The 15,921-nt window shown below is 40.5% G+C and overlaps 1 protein-coding gene across 1 annotated transcript in view; it reads right to left on the bottom strand.

Annotated features, from left to right (window-relative positions):
- HTR2C (5-hydroxytryptamine receptor 2C) overlaps window positions 1-2,438 on the bottom strand; it is a 304,194-nt gene extending 301,756 nt beyond the window's left edge. The window contains exon 1 of the mRNA XM_070502826.1: window positions 1,867-2,438. The gene's annotated coding sequence lies outside the window, so the exon portion shown is untranslated. The remainder of the gene's footprint in view (window positions 1-1,866) is intronic.
- Between the last annotated feature and the right edge of the window lie 13,483 nt (window positions 2,439-15,921).

The raw sequence follows: 15,921 nt of genomic DNA, 5'->3' as shown, positions 1-15,921 counted from the left end.
CACAAGCCTTATCCACCTTCCAAATTTCAGGGCTTGCGTTGGGCTTGTTGCTGTAGATAACAAGAGCTATTAGGAAAGAAATTGTGTGGATGAAAAGTATAAATATTTTATTTCCTCCTCAGGAGGATCAGAAGAACACATTTAAGGAATTAAAAATATAATTAAGCATTCTATAACCCACCTCCCTCAAAATATAGAAAAAATGATTTTATTCCCCCTACTCATGGGGGGGGGGTAGATGACTCCCAAAGATCAAGGTATCATGGTGCGAAGGAATTATACTCTTCTGAAAGGATGATATTCAGTGTGACTTAAATACTGCAAAAGAAATGCAATGATCATGGTAGAAATCACTTTTTCTGTGGGGCATGTCAGTTGGCATTTTTCATTGTGTCCACACATACATAGTCAACTACAGTAACGCCTTGTTTCTACCGTGTCCATATTTTGATCGTCAGAATGGCTGATGTGTAGGTAAACTTCTTAATCAAAATTTAAACTCTGAAACCCAGATGTCTTTTTGCACCATGGTGTGTAAGGTCACAAACGTCTGCACACTGGGGAGCTTAGAGGTTACTTACTGCAACGTCTCTCCCAACCCCAATTATTTTAGCTCAATGCTATTTCCCCCTAGAGAGAGGTTCCCTTGGTTAGCCTGCCTAAAAGGTATGTGGTGAGGGGCATATGCACTTAGCTGCTCAGCAATCAGAGGCTTCTTTGGATGGGGCTTGTGATGGTAAATATTGACGAAGAAGCCGCGCGGTACCGGCAGTGATTCACAACCAAATTAGATATTCTCTTAGTGCCGAGGGTCGCCCGCTGAATTTGAGCGGAGAAGCGCTGTCGCTTAAAATAAAGGGGTCTTGAACACAATACAAAGTGTCACCTCAGATCCCATATTATTCAACAGGAAGCAAAAGGCAAAGGGCATGGCGCAGAAAAGAAACAGACACACAGACACGTTTTGCAATGACGAACTTTATGTGGCGTCAGGAACGGCAACCTGTTCTCATGTTTAGTAATTCCGAGGTACGCTGTTAAGACTGCTTGTCAGCTTAAACTGAGTAAAGGAACCGGAATAAGAGGCAGCGCTGGCGACTTCTCCGCAATCCTTTTCAAAATATAAAGCTGTCACCAAGTGGCTTAGGTAATAAAAAGGCCTGCTGTATGCCCTTATACTCTCCTCTTAAACTTACGTGACCATCAGCAGCGCTGTTCAGATTCAGCCAACAGCTGTTAGACCAAGACACGGATCCGCAGTGTTTATCTCCCCAGAGTTACCGGTGATCACTGAGACCCTCCGAAAATTAGGGTCGGTTTTCAATGAGAATATAATAGAAGATCCTTCGCCCCCTCCGTTCCCACTGTCCCAAAGCCTTGTGCCCCCTCCCACTTGCCCGAAATCGGATTTCTTATAAACGTAGCCCACGCCCCCAATTCAGTTGCACCTTCTGCAGCCTAAATCTTTGCCCAGAGACACTCACGTTCAGTCTCCCTCCCTCCACTCTCACTTCTTGAGACCCCAACGCCCGCCTTCAGTTTCTCTCTCTCTTCCCGGGCGCCTTGTCTCGAGACCCTCGCCTCCGCCCAGCACCTTCATCTCCAGTCCCTACTTCTCAACCTTATTTGAGACTCCGGTGACCCTCTCGTAGAACCTAAGACCCTCTCTCCTCCCAGAGACCCCAGTTTCCCCGCGATCTGCGCATTCAGAGTCCCTCCCTATCTACTCCCCCGCCCCCTCCCCCCACCCGGGCCAGTGCGGTCCTGCAAGCTGCAACCATCCGGGACCTGTCCCCGCTCCCCATCCCATCCCCCCCCACACCGTTAGGGTCTCAGCTAGCAATGCCGCCCGGGGCTCCAACTTACCACAAGCGTCCGGGAGGAAGACGAGGCAGCAGTCGCCGCGGCGGCAGCTAGACGAGAAACGGACTCGGCTGCAATCGCCCAGCGGAGCCCTTGGCAGTCTGTGCGCTGCTCTGCGCTGCGCGCCGCAATCTCGCGCCTCCGTGGAGGGAGGGACGGAGGGAGCTCGGCGCGATAGGAAGCGCCGGCGAGTCGACCTCCTCTGGGCGACCCTGCGCTCCCGGACAGGTTTGGCCGGTCTTGCTCCACTATCTTACTCTAGCTTAGTAACTGACCACCTCCAGCATCTCTGCACTATTCGCGTCTTCTTTCTTCTTCGATGGCCCCTAACTAACTACACTACGCTAAACGGACGAAGGCCATCACGCGAGCGCCACGACGATCTCGACGACTCCGACGACAAGGTGTTCAAGAAGAGGGAAGAAAAGTTCATATGCAATCGCAGGTAAGAGACAGGCAGGCCGATGGAGCAGCCAAGGCTGGCAATCAAGCTGCTCCACAGGCAGGATCGGAAAGATCGGTGCACCCGAGGAAGGGAGCGTCCTCGGCGAGCACCAGAGCTCCTACCCCGCGCTGGTGAGGCTGCACAGCGCTCTTGGGCCAAACGCGGGATGAGGGGCGGAGCCAAGAGCGGCCAATCAGCTCTCTGCGTTAAACTGCCCTCGGCCTAGTTGGACCAGTCTCTTAGTGCATCTGTAACCCGCTGGCAGGGGGCGCGAGACCCCATGGTGGTGGTGGCCATGGTGATTAACTTGATTCATGAGGCCTGGAGACTGGACGGAACTGGGGTCAGTCATGGGGGGAGGGTCTCAAGAATGCACCCTTAAAGGTTCAAAGAACACCCCTCCTCCCCTCCCCCCCACACCCCTACCTGAACATTTCAGTTCAACACTTATCAAGTCTTGGAAGTTCCACTGAGCTTTGAATCTCTCTCCGACGGTCTCGGCTCTGACTGCTGTCCCTTCCCTCAGGAGGAGCAACTGAGGCATTCACAGGGTCCAATATATTTAGTGTTCAAAGGCCATGGCCCTGTTATAAGGCCCACTTCCCCACCCTTGTCCCCAGCCCCAAATACAGAGAAGGGAGAAAGCAAAGCCTTTGGCCTTCGTGTCCCAAGAGGGCACAATTCAGTTTCCTTCTTGACCCTACAGGCCTCTTGCTAGGTGCTTAGAATGACACCCTGAAAGCAGCTCCTTCGGGTTTCTGAGACAAGGCTGCACCTATTTGTCTGGCACAAAGCATTGGGCTCAAAGTCAATAGGTTGCCCAGCTGCTGCTAGGGCTGCCATGGCATGGTCAAGGCATCAGGGCAAGGGGTGAACCACAAAATCTCCCTTTTGGCAACTAACAGCATGCTGAGCTGCAACCGGCAGAGCTCTTCTCCGTGGGCTCCAGGGCGCCCGGCAGGTGCCTGAGGTGTCCTGGTTGCAGCGCAGAGAAAAGCTGTCGGGGCCGCCTTGGCCAAGACACCTGGGAGGCACCAAGATCAAGCTTAGTAGTGTAGATGCTCCCGCCGAGAAGGGGGGCAGAGGAGATTTCTTCTAAAAGAGAATGGGAGTGGGAGGCCTCAGGTCTTGGTCGAGGTTCCGCAGCACTTTACTAGCGACCACAGTGGGTAGAAGTGGGGACTGGCTCCTTGCTGGCGCGAGGTAGTTGGACCGAAGGAAGATATCAAGACTCTGGTTCAGCTACTTGGGACCAGACGGCAGAGTGGCGATTATACCGAAGAGGCTACAGGGAGGCCGTGCAGCGGCTTGGAGTATTGAATCCCAAAGTGCGGAAGGGAAGGAAGCGGCCAGCGAAGCCTGGGACTGTTTGCCTCAGTAGCCCCAAAAGTTAGGGATGGGGGAGGCGGTATGAACAATGATAAGGATCTGGTCCCTTTCTAATTCTGGGTTACTTCTCTCTGTGCCTCGGTTTCCCGATTTGTAAAAGGAACTTTTTCGTCTGTTCCAATAGGGGCATCTGGGAATCCTCGGGATTCCGTCCATCCCCACTGAGTTCAAACACTTTTCAGGGTTCTGAAATTTAATTTGGCGGTGAACATGCGGTCCACACCCAAGTTCTGTTTCACAAAGCAAAAACTCATTGCAGTTTTCTTGAAGCGTCTGTTGAATGCTGCTTTATGATGCCACACAGGTGGCGGCAACGGCGCTGCCAAGACCACTGACTGCACAACGCGCACATCTTTAGAAATGCTTTGTTAGCGAACAGTAATTCATAAGCATCCAAGAAAAAATGTATGTCTTCTCTTTAAATAATTAAGCACTAATCTTCAAACATTCCCCAAGTGTCCTCTTTCTCTATCCCCGTAAGCACGGAATGCTTCGTCTTGGCTTTTCTGGCGGGGCTTATATTTATTGTGTCGGAGGCTGAGAAATTGGTTTTACATTTAAAAATGTAAATATAAACCACTGTGATACATTCGCTAGGACAAAATGGGCTCTGGCGAGCCGATTGCAGGAGATAGCATCCGCCGAAGCCGGGACCTCTTCACTCTCACCAGCTCCTGGGGGAAGCAGCTTAGAGCCGCTGACCACGATAACAATGATGCAGACAAGGGCAGTGATGATGAGGATAATAGTAATAATACTACCAATAATTATTATTGTTATTACTATTAATAGTATTACTACTGCTTCATATCTCCCTCTTTAGGCTGTTTTCTCCTTCTCCCTGAGAAAGGCAGAAGTGCCAAAGGGACCTGGGGTGAAGCCCACTCAGGGACTGGGAAGGTTCCAGGCGTAGTAGAGAAAGTTAGCTAGCCAGGCGGCGGGCTGAAGCGCGCCTAGGCTTCTGAATTCGGGGAGACACACAGGCAGACAAGTTCGCCTTTAAGCGGCGCTTGCCGGCGGCAGGGAGCCGGGAAGGCTGAGCCGGAGCTGGGGATGCAGCGGGCTTGGCGCGCCCGGTTCAGCCAGGAGCGCCAGCTCCGCTATCGCCGCACTGGCGGCGCTTACAGCCTCTTTGGGTTTCCTGCGCGGCGGTCTGGCCCAGGGCTGGCGGATCCGACGGGTTTTGGAAGGTTTTGGCAACACCATCCCGGAGAGTATAATGTAAGGAGAAATTTATGGCGCACTTTAAGATCAGGGAAGCAAACTCAAAACAAGCACATGCTGGCGCGCTCTGTCGTCGCCAGAGAGGTTTTCTCGAACCCTTGCCTCGAGCGTCCTGGGGAATCAGCCGAGAGTCGGTTTTCCCTTCCCTTCCTTAGGTCTACGGAAGTTGTCCCTGGAAAGGGGAGTCATTTACTGTGAAATCCTCGAGTTTGACGCAAATCCCTAGCGGCCCCGGGAACACAGTTTCCAAAAACTCGCCCCGTTTTCCAAGGATACAGACGTGTTTTTGCAACTTTTCCACCAGAAGGATTTTCCCCCACCTCAAATACATACCTTTCCAAAACTACTAGTTTAAAAATTCAGGAAGGAATTAAAAGGATTGTTATTAAATAGGAAAAGGTTCTTTATCATTTAAGACTTAGGGAACTTTCTTATAAATATTAGTAACCGACTGGAAAAGTTTACTTCTCAACTCATTACTATTTCTCCTCTTGACCCGAGAGCCCTATTTTAACAAACTTAAAAGATTGTGGACTGTGATCAACTTAAAAATGAGTGACCACCTTCTCAAAAACTTTAAGGCAGATATTTTTGAAGAACAAAAGAAGCTACACAAAGATTCTACCGGGAAATTCCCTCTCCCCTTGTTTACCACAGGACATAAATGCAAGGCATTTTGATAATCCTTCCATTTATATTTTTTTCAGTTTTAAAGCAAAAGCTGATAGCTAAAAGGTTTTTTTTTTGGTAATTATGCAATTGTATAAAATAATATTTTCAGCATTTCATATTTTTGCTTAACTGGAAAATCCCGGGATCATATCCATAATGTCCATCATTGAGGCATGACATATGGAGGGATAAACTTTTATAGTATTTTCCACAGCAATTTTCTCTCTTATTGTTCCTCAATCAGGGTCATTGAGTGGGAAAAAAAAATCTTAGATACAGATGGCCCATTATATTTGAAGTCTTCAAAGTTGGTAGGATTATTTTTAATGAAAATCAAAGAAGTTGAACTCTATGTGCTGTGTAGGAAGGCAGGGGGCAGTCTCTGATCATGTCAGTCTTTCTCGGAGTGCAACTTCTTTGTGGAAAGGATCCTTGTTTTAGCCAAAAAACAGCAATCAACTCTGGTTCTCTGATACCCTCACGGATGGGAGGAGAAAGAAACTGAAAACCTTTTGGGTGGATTTGGAAGTTCCCATGTTTTTGCCACTTCTCAAAATAAAAAAGTATAGCAAGATTTAAAATCTGTGCTTAAATTTTTGGAAACAAATGTTATTGAATTAACTTAATTATATCTGACATTCTTGTAGTTGTGGCTTCTAATATATATTTTAAAAAGCAACAAAATATACATATAAGTTTGAGTAGGAAGGGGCGTGGAGTCTAATAACCTCACCAAGGAGAAGAAAGAGCTAGAAACTTAGATGTCAGTTCTTTAGAGAGACGTGTGTTGTTATGGAGCACATTCATGCTACGATGAATGCATTTTATATTGTGGACATGCATTCCACTCTTCCAGCATACAATAAGAAAGATGGTAGTTAGAACCTTTTGTTTAAGTTAAACTAAGATCAAAAGGCCAGGGAAACGTGATTTTTGTTTCATTCTTAGCTCAAAACTACTCTGTCCTTGAACTGGCTGTCTTGCCACTTTTATATCTTATTCAAACTCTTTCAGACTACTTTGATCTCTACCCTGAATTCCTGTACTAATTGGGCTTTTACCACGCGTCAAAATATTTGCTTGTTTGAGAGTCATCGCTAAAGTAATGGGCTTGGTTTTCTTGGTCTGTAAATCAGTCTTATTATACTATTTCAAGTGAGATACACCATCATGCCTTGCTATTTGACTACTTCTTTTCTTTTTGTAAGAACTATCTCCTCAACCAAATTTTAAGTATCGCAGGGGCAAAGATTTAGTCATATACTTTTCTTCATTTCCTTTGTTCACATCTACCCTAATACTGGGCACAAAGAATATAAATAACAATGATAATTACTAATTTTTGACACAAATGGAGTTCGGATGAAAGGTCAGGAAAGGCAGGACTGTTAAAACCTGAATTTCTCAATGACTTGAATATAAAAATAGAAGGTATTTTATCAAACTGGCACATCATGCAAAGAGATCATGACAATTTGAACTGACCAAGATCAAACTTAATGGGAATAAATGTGAAATGCTGAATTTTGGCTACCAAACTTCTCTGCACAAATTTCTATCACTGAAGGAAACACTTGGTGGATTTCAGTTGGCATCAGGATCAACAAGTCCTCAGTGTGATATGATTGCCAGGAAACCTAAGTTTATCACGGGCTTTTGCAACTTCGGTAAAAAGGGTCAGGATACAATTGGGCTCTATTTGGTGCTTCCAGGCACATATTTTAAGAATGAACTCAGTAGACTGGTGTTCATCCACAAGGATGTTCAGGTCAGTAGGGGGCTTGAGACATGTTATATGATGAGCTGTGTGTTTGTATCCTCTACAGGATGAGACTCTTGGGAAATGTGCTGGCTGGTTTCAAATATTTGAGGGATTTTCTTATGGAAAAGAGATTTGATTTGTTTCCCAAGGTCGGCATTTATATCTTATTTGTATTTTTTCCCTCAGTGCCTGGCACAGAGTCTGACACAAACTAGGCATTTAATAAATATTTCTGAACTAAAGGAAACTACAAGCACAAGAGAATAAAACTGGAATTAACAGTGAGCCCTGCAGATTCTGGCTCTATAAGAGAATTTTATAGCATTCAGAACTGTCAAAAGGTGGAATCAGCTGTTTCTGGAGGGAGTGAGTTCTCCGATATTGGGGTGTTCAACCCTATAGAAGTTAATCAATTAATGGGGATATTACAAGAGTCATGTATGAGGAAAGGGGAAAAATGGGTAGCTAGTGAATGACACTTAAAGCTCTTTCCAATCTTAAATCTTGCAGAATCCATACATGCTGTCTCAATCTACTTTTAGGGGACAAAAAAGAATATTGAACTTTCTGAAAAGCAAACACCAAGGAAGTTGTGTACTACAGACTTGCCGTAGATTCAGTTTTGCTGCAGGAAAGAAGCAGCTTCTTACCAAGTCCAAAAGACACGACCGCTTAGCCTGGTGCACTTGCTAGCTACTGACTTCCATGGAAAATAAGCTCCGGGGAGCTTATTATCACAAAAACAACAGTATTATGTTGGGATGCTATCATTCTTTATAAGTCTAGAATACTATACAAAAATGATCCAATTAAAAATATCAGGTTACGATTAAAAGATGTAAATTAAATTGAATGTTACTATGGGAATTTGATGAACACAAGTTGAATGTTAGATTTAAGTGAAAGGAGAATTAGTTTTTTATCAACCTGTATCATACGTATGCATGGATGTCAATATTCTCCAGTAACATCTTTGCCTAAGACTCTTGAGATTTGCACAAAGAAAATTTTCGTTAAGAACTGGCATAGAGAACAAATTGAAGCACATCTGGAAATAGTGTATTGGGCAGCTTTTTTTGTTTCCCAATTAATCATTTTATTTAACTGTACAAATCGGCAAGAATTTCAGGCTAACTACCACACCAAAGAAGCCTGTGAATTAAATTCTGGTTATACTGTTGTTTTAGTCAGAAATGATATGGTTCACCAAGATATGATGAATGGGAGTGAAGGATAAGTTATAGAATATGCTCAAATCAAGCTTAGAATGTAGAGTTAAGGAGTTTTGAAAATACGTACTTTATCGTGCAGTCTTTGTATAACTGAGTGACCTGCCTTTGTTTATTTGACTCTCTTCTTTTCTTCTTGTCCCAAGAGTTATTATTCATTATTAGTTCAGTGCTGCTAGATTTTTTAAAGATAAAATTTAAGTTCATGTTCAAAAATATTTCCTGAAACTCAAGAAATAATTTTATCATCACATAAACCTGTGTTACAAGTGAGGCCACTTGTTAAGCATGATGTAAAGTTAAGTTTAGTTCAGAGAGCTGTTGTTTCTTGATTTCCCTGAGGCTGCAATGAACACGCTGCACGTTAAATAGACATGTACTGTAACTCCAATACATATGGGAGCCAAGCACACATCTCAAAGATGAGAAAGAACTCTTTAAACTAGAATTTATAATTCAAAAGGGGAAAAATAGCTTGAGTTTATAAATCCCCTTTGAATGTTATTAACAGTTGCCTTACAGATAGGATAACAAATATAAAAAGGAATTTACTTATCACTAATGTCTGAGATATGGCACTTTTTCCTCCCCAAGAATCCTCCATTGAAAACCTTGTGTTTTTCAAAAAGATTATTCTCTTTGTGTATATTTGTTAGGCAAGAATATAAATAATGAAGCCTGCATTTCACTGTAAGGTGCTAACAGAGAAAAATCTTGAACATAAAATTTTAATCAATAATCACTTTCACTACAGAAGTCACAGAGCTATGCTATTTGTTTTGCTTGACATCCATACCTTTCCCAATAAACAACATAATCAATTGAGTTTAACTAATCCATTTGAATAACATGGGTTATAAACTCCATATTCCATCTTCTAATTCACCTATGTTATCAAATTTGCCATGGGGTTTTGGAAAACCCTTAGTACCTGCCATCTCCTAAAAATAACGTATATTGGAAGACACCAGATTTAACATAGCAGAACCAAACCACATGTTAAAAACACACTACCACCACCACCACTGTCTCTACTGCCACCAGACTCATCATCTTTTCCATCATCATTATTGGGAAACTGGCCAAGAAGAATTACTCAGTTGATTAATAAGCACCAATCATTTGCTTTGTTAATGGGAACTGTCTTCTCTTTATCAGACCCTGCTTCTCTCTCTTCTCATTATGATATATTTTACGTAGAATTAAGACCTGCATCATTCCCCTATCCAAGTGACCCCCCACACTTCTCTCAAAAAAGCTTCACTTGTCAGTTTATCAACTTCTTCTGGTAAATTAATGGAAATAGAACAGACTGATGGATATTTTCCTACCTATCCTACTACGAATAATCTATTAACTATGTTTATTTAATAAAATGCCTCAGTTAGGCTGTATTGGTAAATATAAAGTAGTCTGTACCACAGGCTGTAATATTACACCAAAGAAATGAGGACTTTTTTCCTCTTCACCAACTAAATTGAAGGACTAAGTCTCCACATATTTCAAAGCCTAGAACAACACAAGTTCACTCAAGATGATGCATTGAAAGCAAGTGCTAGCAAATTTCTTGTCTTTCAACACTAAAGAAAAAAATCTTATTTTCTTATCACCAAAAATTTTATATACCTTTTATTTATGGACAAGTATAGAAATCCTTCATTTTCTCAAAGTAGAGTTTAATATGAAACAAAAGCCAATACAACAATGACTAGATGTCTATTATCATATAATGAGAGTCCTGGAGTAGAACTGCCTGAGTCAAAATTTATTTTCTGGCCTGTTAATTTTTGAAGTGACGTCATTTTCCTCTTTGTGAGTCTTCTGGTTATTAGGAAAATTACAGTAAAAATACTCTACTAAGTGATCTTGTGGTGGAGAGTAATGAATGGTTACACTGTTGGTAGAGCAAAGTTGGGGGGCAAGATTTGCCAGAGAATTCAACTTTGTTAGCCTTCCATTTGGCCAGTAATCTTCATCTGCTAAAATATGATACAAAAATCAACCTTTATCTTTTAGTGTGATAGACAGTAACCAACAAAGCTGCTAAATCAGGAGCTAGATAATGGTTTAATCTATCATTGTTAACTTTGTCTGTACCTTTCTGACTTCCTGATTACCTCAATCTTTTTGTTCAATATAACTTGCCTGAAGTTTAAAAGACAGAAGGAAGGAAGTTAAAGATGTAGAGAAGTACTGTTTATTATATTATTTCAAGGCAAGTGATACAGCGGAAAGCAGCATTTCTATTGTCTGATTTGATTACAAAGTATTGTGGCTGGATTATATCAGTAGCCCTGGCTTGTTGAAATTTTCTTTCTTTAAGTTTGTGATAAAGTAATATGGCATTAAACAAAATCCCAATAGAGTCATCTGCAATTCCACCCTTCAGAGAAAAAATTCCCAACAGAAGACATACATCTAAAAAGGCAGTTTACTTTTCAAAGACTAGACACATATTTCATTGATGTTATGATTCATCAAAATATTTCCTAACATCTCTTTTGAAATTGCCTTAAGAATCTATGCTGCATTCTTTTGAATTTTTGGAAGTATTACAAAGTCATTAAACAGTTATATCTGGTGATTAAAGTTTTATGATCTTAATATTTTGTCAAATCAAGTCAAAGCACATGACCCGAAAACTTAATGGTGGAACCAAAAAAGAGTGCCTTGCTTATGTAATTTATGTAGAGTGACAGTTTATCCCAGAGTAAGCAAGAGTTTTCTTCTATTTGTTCTACCTCCTTATATATCTGCTCTAGTAGAAACCCAAGATTTAACTTTTCCTGGAAGCTTGCAGTTAACTTTTCAAAAATTGAAGCAAGAGAAATAATATTTCTGTAGAAGCACATATCATTAATCTGGATATTAACTGTATTAGTGTAGTAAAACTGAAATAAATATATCTCCTCTCACCCCCCTTTCCAGAAGAATGGATAAATTAACAATATAAATTAGACCTGCTGATCCCTACTCCACATTCACTTACATGCTGTGTAATCTGAAATATTTATAACTTCACAGGGCAACCATGGCTAGAAATCCTTTAAATTTGAGAGTTTTGTCCAAAATTATATTGATGCATATGGTTTGGAAATGTATGGAGGAACCATTAGTATGTCTATAATCTCTCACAAAACTAATTAATGAAGTTAATTAAGAAAGCTTTACTTTAGGAAAAAGTGAACATTAGGTGATTTAGTGACCAAATCCAAAATTACTACACAAACTGACCTACAGTTTTGATCTTGGCTATGCTGGTTGTCTACTGGCCACATTTGGAATGGAAAAGAAACTTAGAGTTAAAGTACAATATTGGATTAGTTAAAGAGACATTTTCTCTGAAAATGTCACTTCTGTGTTATCGCAGATAGTGTACCACAATTCAATCATCTCTACTCTTAAAAAATTTTAAGTGCTTGACTTCTTATTTGTCACAAAGCCTGAGTTCTGACTGCTTTTCTAAGGAAGCTAAAATATATACCATGTGGTACAGAAAAGGGAAGATTACAGAGAGACAGTTTGATCAGGTACCAGATTAAAATGCAAATCAAAGTAGACCCAGAATTATTATAGATGAAATATAATCTATTAGTTTTTTCAGAACCGTGAACTTCCAAAGTTCTTAAAATGAGCAGTGTTAAGTTATTGAAAAACTTTTCCTTCTATTATTCTGACAGTTGTACTAAATACTGCTGGTGTAGACCTTGGCCTTACTGTCTTCATAATGTTTCTTACTACACTGGGAATTGGATTGTGAAATATTTCATAAGTGCAATAATTCTTAGCAATAAAAGACCTTGCTAGAGTCTTCTAATAATTTGAAAAGTGGAAATTTTACATATTTTTTTTTATTTTTTGAAGATAATTTAACTTTAAAGTTAGAGTTGTTAGGCTCGACAACGTTTTCCTGAACAGAATCCATTAATTGATAGGTGATTTGTTTGATCTTCATTTACAGCTAGTTATAGACTTACATATGCCTTTGTCCTTTGAAGTCAACATTACACAAGAAATAACAGCAATGTTTCATTTGTGTTCTATTCACTAATGCATAAAACATACAATTAATTTTCCAAATTTAATATTAGCTGTTATTGAAAAAAACATTTTTAATATTGCAATCAAGCCATGTGACAACCTAACCCTCCATTAACCTTTTATTTCCATACAAAGAAGCTAATAAAGTCCAGTACACTGAAAGGTTTATAATTACATAAGGCCTTTTCCAGAAGAATTGGACATTCATTAAGTTTCTCATTTGCCTTAATATAGGTAAGACCTGTAAGATTTAGTGAAAATTCTCAGCTATAGAATATTCACCAAAAAATAATCATAGAAAAATATATGGCAGTTTTCCCAACCAAAAACTCTAAAAACTTGGTATTCCAGATACCTCTATGATAAACTCTCCATCGGGTAACCAGGGCAGAAGTCAAACTTGACCAGATTTGATGGTGAATCAACTGGGTGTTAAACGTAAGAAACTTCAAAACTGGACCAAGAAGAAGTTGAAAATTTGAATAGACCCATCACCAGTAAGGAGATCAAAACAGCAATCAAAACCCTCCCAAAAAATAAAAGTCCAGGACCGGATGGCTTCCATGGTGAATTCTACCAAACATTCAAAGAAGACTTAATACCTATCCTTCTCAAACTCTTCCAAAAAATTGAAGAGGAGGGGAGGCTTCCTAACTCCTTCTACGAAGCAAACATTATCCTGATACCAAAACCAGACAAGGACAACACAAAAAAAGAAAATTACAGGCCAATATCACTGATGAACATCGATGCAAAAATCCTCAACAAAATTCTAGCAAATCAAATACAACAATACATTAAAAAGATCATACATCATGATCAAGAGGGTTTCATTCCGGGGATGCAGGGATGGTTCAACATCCGCAAATCTATCAACGTGATACACCACATTAACAAAATGAAGAATAAAAATCACATGATCCTCTCAATAGATGCAGAGAAAGCATTTGACAAGATACAGCATCCATTTATGATAAAAACTCTAAGTAAAATGGGTATAGAAGGAAAATACCTCAACATAATAAAGGCCATATATGATAAACCCACAGCAAATATCATTCTCAATGGAGAAAAACTGAAAGCTATCCCTCTAAGAACAGGAACCAGACAAGGATGCCCACTGTCACCACTCTTATTTAACATAGTATTGGAAGTCCTAGCCAGAGCAATCAGGCAAGAAAAAGAAATAAAAGGGATCCACATTGGAAAAGAAGTGAAACTGTCACTCTTTGCAGACGACATGATTTTATATCTCGAAAACCCTAAAGAGTCCACTAAAAAACTTTTAGAAATAGTAAAGGAATACAGTCAAGTTGCGGGATGCAAAATCAATGTACAAAAATCGATTGCATCTCTATACACTAACAACGAAGTAGCAGAAAGAGAAATTAAGAATACAATCCCATTTACAATTGCAACAAAAAGAATAAAATACCTAGGAATAAACTTAACCAAAGAGGTGAAAGATCTGTACACTGAAAACTATAAAACATTGTTGAAAGAAATCGAAGAAGACACAAAGAACTGGAAAGATATTCCGTGCTCTTGGATTGGAAGAATTAACATTGTTAAAATGTCCATACTTCCTAAAGCAATCTATAGATTCAACGCAATCCCTATCAAAGTTCCAACAACATTTTTTACAGAAATAGAACAAAGAATCCTAAAATTTATATGGAACAACAAAAGACCCCGAATAGCCAAAGAATTCCTGAGAAAAAAGAACAAAGCTGGAGGTATCACACTCCCCGATTTCAAATTATACTACAAAGCCATATTAACTAAAACAGCATGGTACTGGCACAAAAACAGACACACGGATCAATGGAACAAAATTGAGAGCCCAGAAGTAAACCCACACGTTTATGGACAGCTAATATTCGACAAGGGAGCCAAGAGCATACGATGGAGAAAGGAGAGTCTCTTCAATAAATGGTGTTGGGAAAACTGGACAGCCACATGCAAAAGAATCAAAGTAGCCCATTCCCTTACACCATGCACAAAAAATCAACTCAAAATGGATTAAAGACTTGAATGTAAGACCCGAAACCATGAGACTTCTAGAAGAAAACATAGGCAGTACGCTCTATGACATTGGTCTGAGCAGCATATTTTCAAGTCCCATGTCTGACCGGGCAAGGGAAACAAAAGAAAAAATGAACAAATGGGACTACATCAAACTAAAAAGTTTCTGCGCAGCAAAGGAAACCATCAACAAAATGAAAAGACAGCCTAACAATTGGGAGAAGATATTTGCAAACCACATATCAGATAAGGGGTTAATATCCAAAAAAACAAAGAACTCCTAAAGCTCAACAACAAAAAATCCAACAATCCAATTAGAAAATGGGCAAAAGATCTGAACAGAGATTTCTCCAAAGAAGAAATACAGATGGCCAACAGGCATATGAAAAGATGCTCAACATCATTAGCTATCAGGGAAATGCAAATCAAAACTACAATGAGGTATCACCTCACTCCAGTCAGAATGGCTATAATTAACAAGACAGGAAACAACAAATGTTGGAGAGGGTGTGGAGAGAAGGGAACCCTTGTTCACTGCTGGTGGCAGTGCAAACTGGTGCAGCCACTATGGAAAGCAGTTTGGAGTATCCTCAGAAATTTAAGGATAGATCTACCATATGATCCAGCTATCCCACTGCTGGGTATTTATCCAAAGAACTTGAAAACACAAAGGCATAAAGATACTTGCACCCCTATGTTCACTGCAGCATTATACACAATAGCCAAGACTTGGAAACAACCTAGGTGCCCATCAAGGGACCAATGGATAAAGAAGATGTGGTATTTATACACGATGGACTACTACTCAGCCATAATAAATGACGAAATCCGGCCATTTTTGACAACATCGATGGACCTTGAGGGTATTATGCTGAGTGAAATAAGTCAGAGGGAGAAAGTCAAATACCATATGATCTCACTCATAAGTAGAAGATAAAGATGACAACAACAACAACAAAAAATACATTGCATTGGAGATTGGACTGGTGGTTACCATTGGGGAAGGGGGGAGGGCAAAAGGGGTGATTAGGGTCACATGTGAGGGGATGCACTATAATTAGTGTTCGGGAGGTGAACATGATGTAATGTATCCAGAATTCAAAATATGATGTACATCCGAAAAAAATAAAAATTAAAAAAAAAACTTCAGGTGAATCAGTCTAGTAACTTAGGGGAAGGTAAGGCTAAGTTTCCACATCTACATAAACAGTGCCAATCACATTTAAACACCTCTAGGAAGAGTAGCAAAATTTCAACACCTTTGCTGTATT

Source organism: Equus asinus, chromosome X, assembly GCF_041296235.1.
Source record: "Equus asinus isolate D_3611 breed Donkey chromosome X, EquAss-T2T_v2, whole genome shotgun sequence".
NCBI lineage: Eukaryota > Metazoa > Chordata > Mammalia > Perissodactyla > Equidae > Equus > Equus asinus.
Note: the sequence above shows the minus strand (reverse complement) of the source record. Positions and strands in the feature narration are given on the sequence as shown.